At 37.0% G+C, this 10,913-nt stretch overlaps 1 long non-coding RNA gene across 1 annotated transcript; it reads right to left on the reverse strand.

Annotated features, from left to right (window-relative positions):
* Positions 1-4,421: 4,421 nt before the first annotated feature.
* LOC115927530 lies at positions 4,422-7,135 on the reverse strand. The gene is made up of 3 exons (XR_004065706.1): positions 7,033-7,135; positions 5,716-5,837; positions 4,422-5,075 (listed from the first exon to the last, which is right to left on the reverse strand). It is a non-coding gene; the product is annotated as an uncharacterized LOC115927530 (long non-coding RNA).
* Between the last annotated feature and the right edge of the window lie 3,778 nt (positions 7,136-10,913).

The raw sequence follows: 10,913 nt of genomic DNA on the forward strand, positions 1-10,913 counted from the left end.
TTTTTTTTTTTAATCCATGCACATCAATACCTTTACACACATTATAAACATATCCTCTCATACATCTGTTTACTCACAATTCCAGACACAGAAGTATACCACCCCCCCCCTCCCCTCGACACACACACACACACACAGCTCCGAGTATAAATTTCACACAAAGTAACTTTGAAATTGGGCAATTCTTTTGTTTGTTGCTTTTTTTTTTCAATTTATTTCATGTCATAATACATATACATGTTCCTTCTCGAAAAGACATCCTTTTCAACAATACATAATATATCTATATATAGGTACTCTAGGGGCAGCTGGGGGGCTTCTGGATAGCACCTGAATGGGAAAGTTGAATGAGCGAGAGCTCGTTCGTACTTAGGCCCGCATCTACTGGCGGTGTGGTGAGAGTGCCTCCGTACCGTAAGATCGAACTCACAACTCTGCTCCAGCTAGCTAAAATTCCTTGAATTATTTATATTCTAACTCTAAATCATTCCGTCTCTCACTCTCTTCAATTCAATAAAATCATCTGCATGTTAACATACACGATAATGAATATGTGGGACACCGTTACAACGGCGTCTCCCAAACTTCGATTGCCGAAAACGCACGCAAAACTCGCCAATGACGGACATCATCTACCCATTCATCCATCGTAAATGAAATAAATTTAGACAAAATGAAGTTGAAATGTCCGAAAGCGGCAAGGAATAATAAGTGGTTTGTCTGTGAGAAAGCAATGATCGTTGCATGCAAGATGAAAGCGCAAGCTGATAGAAGCCCCCCAGCGTGTAATGATAAACGTAGAGGGCTCACATCCATGAAAATTCGCCCGTATCGGTGTATAGATCGCAGAGTAGCACTATTCACGAAGAGTTGAACATGCAATAATCAGAAAGTCAAAGCCTCGGGGAAATAACGATTTCGCAATACTTTTCGAAGGAAGTTTAAACTTCCTTTAAATGAAATAAAGTGCTGATGATACTTTGTCAATTTATTCGGTTCAAAGAAACTGAATATGTGAGCAATGCCTTTGAAACTTGTGCTCGGTAGAGACAACAGAGTAGCAATATTCATATTTAGATTTACATGATAACCCCTGCATCAACATTATGCAATTATTTTATACTCCAAGTTCTTGAAACAATTCTTGTTCCCCCCCCCCCCCCCCTTGAGAATTTTTTTCTTTTTCTCAGGGCTATCACGTGCAAAAGTGACATAGGCTATAAAAGCTTATAGGGGAAAAACAGTGATTGCACAATATTTTTCAAAGGAAGTTAAACAAAGTTGAATTTTGTTGAACGGGTGTTAAAAACAGACTTTACGAATTAGCCACACACCGGAATGGCTTATCGCGTGTGGGATATAGATATGATCTTTTGACATTAAATCCTGTTTAGTATGTTGGCCTTGCAGTTAAACATGACAAAACAGTGATCATTAAAGTTCGTTAGCCGCTATTACAGAATTGCATTATTCACAATGTATAATATTAAAAGATATAGTCCTATGTGTATATGCCTTGGTTCGTGTACATCGTTAATGATGCATGCTAGTTTTTGAATGATGAAAATATCAGATGAATTACAAGTCTGTAAAATATATGTATTTATATGCCATTATCCAATTGAAGATATTGTGTGACATTTAATGACAGAGATCTTTATTAAGCTTTAAGCAAGTCCCAAAATTAATTGTACATGTATAGTTATAGGAATGAAATGAAGCCGTATGCTTGAGTCTGATTGTACATGTTTGTTTGTGAATGATATATTTTATCAACCTGTATAAGGACCACGCGAGGGTGACAATGATAGCCGTTTGTAAAAATATAGATAGGGGTCTTTCTATAAAGATGGAATCAGATTTCACAGTACGTTAATTAATGTTATTAAGAGTGTATTTTAACATGCAATATCTCTGTAATATTTGAAGCTCATATTTTGAATGTAGTATCGCGACATACATGGAGCGGAATAGTCTGTAGTGTTTGATACACGTTCAAGTGGACCGATCGCCAAAAGGTATTTTGTTTTGTATCTTCTAAGTTCCATGTTAGTTACTCACTTTCGTTATATATATGTATTGAATGTAGATCTTGTTGAAACTTTCTTTCTTTCTCATTTTAACTTTACACTATCTCTCTCTCCCTCTTCCATCGCCTTCTCCTCCCCCTCTCTCTCTCCCTCTCTCTCTCTTTCTCTTATGCGGTCACCGCCCTCTCTCTTTCTCTCTACCTCTATTTTCTCTTTTTCATTCTCTCTTCTTCGTCATCCAGTGTGCAGAATGAAATTCCTAGGATGACTTATCTTATAATGAACTGATTTGAACTATGTTATGCTTTCAAATTGTTCAGATTAATGCTTATTTGTGTCACCTCAAATGCGATTTTACTGCTATTTTATTGTGAATCGATATGCCATTAAGCTTTCGAGCTGCTATATATCGTTTTAAATGAACCATTTTCAATTCAATTCAATATTATATTCAAAATATAAGTTTCAAATATTACTTCTGAAAAGAGATTTTGTAAGATAATTTTGTTTCAGGTTGATTTTGTACATTCTAGCTGTGAGGTGATTGATACACTTCACGATCTGTTATGCCTGTATTAAATTACAATCTGACGGACACGAGACTTGTATTGAAAGGTTTACGGGGGAGAGCTAAGAGGCGTTAATTTGGACTGGATTTATTGGACAAAAACAATTGCCAACATTGAGTGTTAGCTGAGAGCCAGAAGGACGTTAACTCAGTCACACCAACACGACCTAGAGTTTATTGCACAGCGCCATCTCATGGTCAACCGGTCAACAGTGCGTAACCCGATACCTCTATGTAATTTCCGCTTCACAGACAGAGGCCTCGATTGGAAAACCAACAGCGCATCGAGTAAGAGGACTTTACTACTACAGCTGACCTGAGATGGCGCTAGATACTCCTAGTATCAGGGGGGTTCAACTCCGCTTCTGCATCCGTCTAGCCATGGGGAAATTTTGGAGGGTCAAAAGTGCACATTGCTTCCAGTTATCGTGTATTAGCCTATGAAGACGACAAATGTTTAGTGCACCAGTGAAATGGGGATTTTGGATTGCGCGCAGCGCGTAAAATATGTAAATTAAAATTTGGAATATTCATGAGCTCATTTTCACTTATTAGCATATTATCGTAATAAAAAAAAGACAATGCGCATGCGTTACTCTCGACAGAAAATTGGGCCGAATAAATGTAGAACAAAGGTCAGAGTCGGGGAGGTGGGGTGGGGGGGGGGGGCGGGGTAATAACTTTCAAATGGTTGTGACTTAAGGCCACAAACTTCACTGTCACCAGAATGGAAAGTACATTGACAAAAATTAAGTTCAGTTAAAAAGCAAAAATGATGGCCCCATTTCACCGTGGTACCTTAATTCATTTTTTACCTCTTTTTTGTGTGTTTTATTTAGTTCGTTTATTTACTTAAATGATATTTTCATATTTCTAGTGTCCAAATAATGAATCTTTCTCGCCTCGCCTTCAATGATCTTTCATATTGTGCCCCATCCCCAATGAAATTTCAATTTTGCCTCGTTCTTTTCATTCTTGCGTTCGTCGCCACTGATTTGTTTAATAATTTGCCACCCCCGCCCCCCCCCCCCCCCTACAGTAACATTTTCAATACAGGACCTCTTCCAATATTGAAATTTCACTAGGCTCTATTACCCTCACTCCTCCATCCCCACCACCATTACCTATGCTGTCATTTTGGCATTGACTTATTCTTTATTTACCCCCCCCCACCCCATCTCTATTGTAAACCATTTTTTATATTGCATTTATGCTTAAGTTTCGCCCACTCTCTTATTACATTCCCCCTTCTCTCTCTCATTAGAAAAGATGATTATAATCACCAGCATCATCACATAACTTCCAAAAAATAAGAAAATGATAGGAAAAGAATTAAGCAGTATTAACTAATTTTATTAACATTTATGAACATGAATTTTTCTATAATGATCTTTTAAAATACAACCTGAACTAAAGAAAGGTAACACATGAACGGGGGAGGGGTGGCTGTCGTCTCTTGAACTTAAAATTGTTCAGATGTATAATTCTACTATAGATTTAGAAAATTAGATATATTAAAATAAAATCCATATGATTTATTCAATTATCAACATGTAAAGCATGGGTATATATTGTCAAACTTGCTTTAGTGACCACCTGTCTACAAAGACCACATTTGTTTTGTTTCCCTTGAAAATGGTTTCTCATTGAAACATGTACTAAACGAGCCTGTCTACATAGACCACTTTTTGTGTTTCCCTTGGGCGGTTGGTACGAGTACTTTTTCTTTTACATTGGACATTTTTGTTCATTGTCATCATTATTACTATCATTATTTTTATCCTCTAATTATTACTAATACTATTAGAGTACTATTATTGTACTATTCCTACATCATTTTATTTCCCCCACCTTGAATTTAATATCCAGTTCAGCATCCCTAATAAATTGGTCAGAATTTGAATTCAGATTAAATATCAAAAAGCTACCTGTATCTTACATGTACACACATTAAAACAACAAATAATTTTATTCAAAGGGCTATACAGCTTATCACGAAGATGAACTAGTGAAGGGGTGTGAGGAAGACAGATGATATTTTTTTAATGAGATAAGGGCATTAGATGCCTCAGGAGTAGTCCCTTGCAGTTCGACCTGGCAGGACTGTCGGCATACATTTGCTGGAAGCCAGTTCCATTATTAAACTTTGGGACGGAGCGTTGGGCAAATACAAACGGATCTATGTCGCTTCTGGCTTGGTTCTCCCATGTTTGTGATATGTGAAGGAAAATAGGGCTTTCAAGGGAAAGGCAGAGAGACCATTGACTACCTTGTGCACAATTCCTAGTCTACATGTACATGCAGAGTGCCTTGTAGATAAGGTATGCCACTAAAATGTGCTGATCATCTCAGTCACACTGCTGGTTTTCTTGTATTTTCCATTGTGATGTAGCGTGCTGATGTAGAGATCTCAAGAGTTCTCAAGATGAGAGTAGATAGAAAGAAGCCTGGGTATCGAACCTTCTGCATGGGACAACCTGCATAATACAAACAAAAAGAGAGAAAGCAAATGAGATTAAAACTAGCTGCACTACATTAGATTTTTTTGTTTAATAGTACCTTCCCACTTTTAGGTCTTACATTTTAGTTTTATTACAAAATGATAGACTTATGTCTAGTCTATCTGATAGGGCCTTTTCTGAAGAGTAGAGTAAAGGTTTATATTCATTTCCAATTATTGAACAAGTAATTTTAAAATTGTTTTTCTTATAATATTATTATTATTTGTGAAACATTTGCTACATACAACAGGCAGTACATGTAGAGGTAGAAGTCTATTGAATAATTTTAAGTTGTTTATAAACATAGGAGTATCTACTGTTCAGTTGTCTGATTTTGTGAGAAAAATTTTGATAGATATGTAATATTGAAGAAGAAAAAAATCCCTTTGAGTACGTATTGTAATATCATGCTGAGGGAATAAAATGATTTGTTTATTAAGCAACACCGTAGTTTGTCACCTAAATAAAGCTAGAAAATAAATGAGAATTACAAGATATAATGCAACATTATAATTAAGATGGTAATTGGTGATTAGTCCAAGATGAGTGCGATGTTGGCATGGGCTTAGCCTTAGATTATACAGCCTGAATATTTTCGAACTTTATACAAACATACCTTGCCAGAGTTCAACTTAGGTGTCCTGTTCCTGAGATCTACACCATAACATATGATGATCAGGTACTGGTAGTCTCTGTTGCACATCTGTGGTTATTATCTGCTTTTTGGTTGCATAGGATCTACAATTAAAAGAAACAGAAACTTAGTAAGGTTCGTGCAAGTAATAGTATCAAATGCTTGCATTAGTTATCAGTTTATAACTTGGTTCATGTCCTTTAGACTAGAGTTAGAAATACCCATGCCATACCAAATAAAAAGGGGGTAGCAAATAGTCCTAAAACTTTACTGTAAACAAGGTAAATATTCGGACATTAGTAATACGTAAATAATATAAACCTATTTTCTCTCTAAACATGTCATTTTCCTCTAAATATTTCAAACAAGGCACAGTGCCATAACTTAGAAGTTAACTAAGAGCACAATGAAGAAAAAAGAGGAGTGGAGGTGGGGGTGGGGGGGGGGGGGGGGTGGGGGTAAAATTAGAAAGCTAGGAAGGGACACCCTTTTTGTTTTGTTTTGTTGTTGTTGATATAGTCTATCTAGCCTACATCCAAACTAAGCTGGACCTGGATACATAATGCCACACTAGCAACAGCATGACTAGATCTAGACTAAACCCTAGCCTAGACAGCATGACTAGATCTAGACTAAACCCTAGCCTAGGCCATGAGGCCAGGGCCTATGCCTTGCCCTGCCTTAGCCCGAATTGTCTGTCTCTTTCGTTCGTTAGCCTCTGATTTGGGTAGGGTTGGCTAAAGAGAGGAGCCGACTCTACCCATATCAGAGGCTAACGAACAAAAGAGACAGAAAATTCAGGCTAGACTCTATGCTATGAATACTAGCCTAGGCTTTACAGTAACACTATAAGTGTAGCCTGTTATAGCCGCGCCAGCTCAGGAAACGCAGTCGCTTATTGGTGAAGTGTTACAGCCGGCTAGCACCGGCGAATTGAAAATCATAAACCGCTCCTCGAAATCTCATCGGCTTGGACTAGCAATGAGCCATTTGCGCAGTCTACAAAAGGTCTACATCTACTACCGATAATCAAGCTATGAACTGAACTTAAAATTACGAGATGTGCTGTGATGAAATAACCTACGGTAAACTCCTGATTATTTCTAAAAATATTACCGTCGACGACTTAAATTAGAGTTCATTCAATCAGTAATATTCTTTGGTCAGAACAAAGAAAAAAGGATGGGGTAGGGGGTTAACCGGGTAATACGTTGTGACAATGCGGAGAGCCCCTCACTGCAATGACGAACACATCACAATCATTTCAGATATCTTCACACAAAATTTATCTTTACTTACTTTTTTGGTATCCGTATGGTATCACTTTGATGTCGATGTTCGCCTGAAGATTTTCTGCTCAACTGAGACGTATTTGACAAACTTCTATGATAATAGAAATTCACTTACAAGAAAAATGTTCCATTGTTCGTAATTGAAAAACTTCAAAGTCGCAGTTCATACAACCGCCATTTTTCGTCATTTTCTTGTTCAAATCGTAGGGAATTCTGGGAATGCAAAAAATGTTTAATGCATGACCTAATACATAAAACATTTTGTCGATGGCCAATCAACAAACAGTAAATGGCGTATTTTTTACGTCATTGCTCATGAATATTCATTGACCCTCCAAAACCGTCGTTCAAATCGGACAAAACCCCCATAATGCATCCAATGCAAAACCTATGAAATGTCAAAGGTCACGATTTTAGTTGGCCCTCTAGTCCTCCTACGGAGGACATACTGTGTATGATCGAATCTCTTTGCCTAGTATAGTGTGGCCTTAAGTGATTTGAGTTAACGTCCTTTTGGGTTTAGTTAGACTATACAGTCATGTGGATCATTCAAAATATTGGACAAATCACTCAATTTCTGTACTCTTTCTATCTAAAAGAGATATATAGAACATGGCATTGATATTGTTTTGTACATATTTACATATATTTATGTTGCTGCAAATGTTCATTTTATGTTGTGACAGGGTTTATGTTACGTCATCACTTACATTTTTTAGGGGGGGGGGTGCATAGGAACGAAACTTAGATCAGTATCTTGACATATTTCCTCCGGGAATGATGCAGACCCTCACGTACTTCGGTTAAATTGATAATGATTGAAAGAAATGAAAACTATTTCGAACTTGAATTGGTAAAAATTGACTAACCAAATATACATTAATTATTGACAGCAGAGAGAAAAAATTGTAGAAAATGTAATTGTCTTTTTTTCAATAGCAGATCGATTATTAGGAATACATATTCTACTTTATTAGAGTCAATATGTAAATGTACTTTTATAAAATTAAAGTACATATATGAACGTAAACAAATACAATTAATAACTAAATTATTCATAACGTTTTTATATTTGATGATTTTCTTTTGTAACTTGAAAATGAAAGATGGACTGGTTGAATTAGCGCATTTGTTGATATACATTTAGATGTAAGCTTTAAAATGTCTAATCCTCAAGAAACATGCATTTGAACATTCAAATAATTTTGTAAAATACATGTGCTTAATAAATTACCAAACTTGGTAGGGGTATGAATATTTTAGTTGTTAACTGTACATTTATATGTTTTATATACATGCACAAACGTCTACGTGTCTTAAATAAGTAGTAATGAATAGTCTGGTGAGAGCCAGAAGGGTGTTTAATCATATGCTTTGACATACATGTAGATTGTAGAGTTGATATCCTTCAGGCTCCAAGTAGATGAAGCAGGACATTGTGTTGCCTTTGATCATTTCCTTCCGCATGTTGGACTGCTACATGTATTTACTTCTTGAAAGTTATTTGTGATTATGCATATGTATGTAATTAAGAATGTCTTCTTTTTTTTACAATGAAATGTAAATTTGTGGAAGTTTCTCTTATTTTCTATGGATCATTTGTACTGTGAGCATTCACTCTTTTATGATCGTTGAAGGTTGTGTATTGTGCCTTGTTCACACATAACATGCTTTACCACCTAACAAGACAAATCTGCAATGAGCAATGTGTCAATGTGTCCAATATAATATGTGGCTTTTATATCCATTAATTTCATCAAAAAATGATCTCCTGATATGATCACTAACTAATGTATGTTCCGATATTACTAACATTGATTATTGATCATACCATGGGCTTTCTCTGTTTTGGATGAAATATGTGGACAAAAGACAAAAAACATAACGTTACAGTACCTTAATAGCAAACTTTGATTTGAATTTATTTCCAACCGATGCAAAAAAGTACCTTACGTAGATGTAACCTAATAATAATCTCTTTCTTTTATGATGTTTGAATAACTACATTTGCAATAAACTCGAAATGTAAAAACAGCTTGTTAAATAACCAATGTATTTACATATTGGAGGGGGGGGGGGCGTTGCATAAACAATACCACTGATGGTAAATTTGTCATCAATATTAACTACCATGGCAACATGACTCAACAGCCAATCAAATCAAGGTTTCCATGAGAGTTACCATCAGTCGGGCCGGGCCTTCAAAGAACATGCCTGAATGCTCTCTCTCTATCTCTCTCTCTCTCTCTCTCTCTCTCGTTTGACATTGGCGACCATGCTGTTCCACAACCCTCGGCTCCTAGCCTTCTGTATTAGCACCACTCCCAGTTCTTTCACTCCTCTCTCTTCCAACAATTTCTGCAGACTCTCTATCTAAAGTATCCTCCTTCTTCCCCTACTCCTTCTTCCCGCAATTTTCCCCGTCAAAGCAAGATTATCTAGGCCTTCTTTACGTGTAATGTGACCCATGAACTTCAACTGCCTAATCAACATCTCACGTATCAATTTCCTTTGCACTCCAGCTCGTGTAAGAACTTCCTCATTACTAACTGTGTCAGTCCAGGGGAATTTCATCATTATTCTTAAAAACCACATTTCGCAACTTTCCAAACGCTTTTGAGTATCACTATTAGAGGCTAAAGTCCACGTTTCACTACCATACATACGTGTTGGGTAGATGTAACAATTCAATACTCTTAATCTGATCCTCATACTCATTGTTCAATTGCCTGAATGCACTCTAATAATAAGGTACATAATTGCAAAAAGAGTTGGTAATAGCACAATCTTCAGAGGCGACCCGAGGGAGAGTGGACACTAGACCCCCTTCTATCTGAGTTATTATCTTTATTTTGTGTGGATTGATATAAATCATAAAGTTTTGGCTGAATTAACCCCCATATTCGCCTGATAATCTTTTAAATTATTGTTTTAATTATTTTTTTTTCATAGATTTTGAGGGAACTGAACCCCTCCCACCATTTATAAAATCCTGGAGCCGCCCCTAATATTACCGGCCATACCTTTTTGAAAGTAATGATATAATTCTGTACATTCTACATTGCTCCATTGCAGCATACACTGTTGTGTAGTGTGGGACAGCTTGTATGTTCCATATGTTTCATGAAAAGAGATGTATAATTATGAAAACATTCTTTACAATCATTGAAATATTTGAAACATGCTTAAAATAATGTGAATGTTCAATCTTTTCTGTTTTCTTTAATCACAAATATAATTGAGAGGAGAATGGTGGGCAAGAAGGAAGAACGTTAAAGTAAGGGGCACAGTGTAATTAAGAGAGAGGGAGAAAAGAGAGAGAGATAGGATGAGAAAAAGAAAGAAGAAGACAGTGGGGTGATAGGGAGAGAGGCAAAGAGAGTGTGAGGTAACGAGTGAATAATGAAGTAGAGAGAGAGGGGATGGGAAGAATGAATAGGGAGGGAAAGAAGGAAAAGAGGGGGCAAAAAGAAAGAGATAGTGAGGGATAGGGAAGGAGAAGGGTAGAGGATAAGACAAAGAGGGGATGAAGAAGTAAACAGAGGGGGGAGAAAAAGAAGGAAAGAGTGAGAGAAAGGGGTAGCGGGAGACAGCGGGAGTGAGGAAGAGAGAGAGAGAGAGAGAGAGAGAGAGAGGAGGAAAATGACGGTCTGTGAGAGGGTGAGAAATAGAGAGGGAGGGGGTAAAGAGACATGATAACAGATAATCAAAATGAGAATATTTAAAGATATTTTCCTGGTTGTCGTCGCATTGATCCAGCCAATGAGGGGGCTACAGTGACACGGGAGAAAGGGGGGGGGGTTATACCTGTAATGTAAAAAAGAAGCTTTCTCTCTGTCTTCCTTTCCTCTCTCTCTCTCTCTCTCTCTCTCTCTCTCTCTCTCTCTC

Source organism: Strongylocentrotus purpuratus, unplaced genomic scaffold (assembly GCF_000002235.5).
Source record: "Strongylocentrotus purpuratus isolate Spur 01 unplaced genomic scaffold, Spur_5.0 spur5_scaffold_20, whole genome shotgun sequence".
Taxonomy (NCBI): domain Eukaryota; kingdom Metazoa; phylum Echinodermata; class Echinoidea; order Camarodonta; family Strongylocentrotidae; genus Strongylocentrotus; species Strongylocentrotus purpuratus.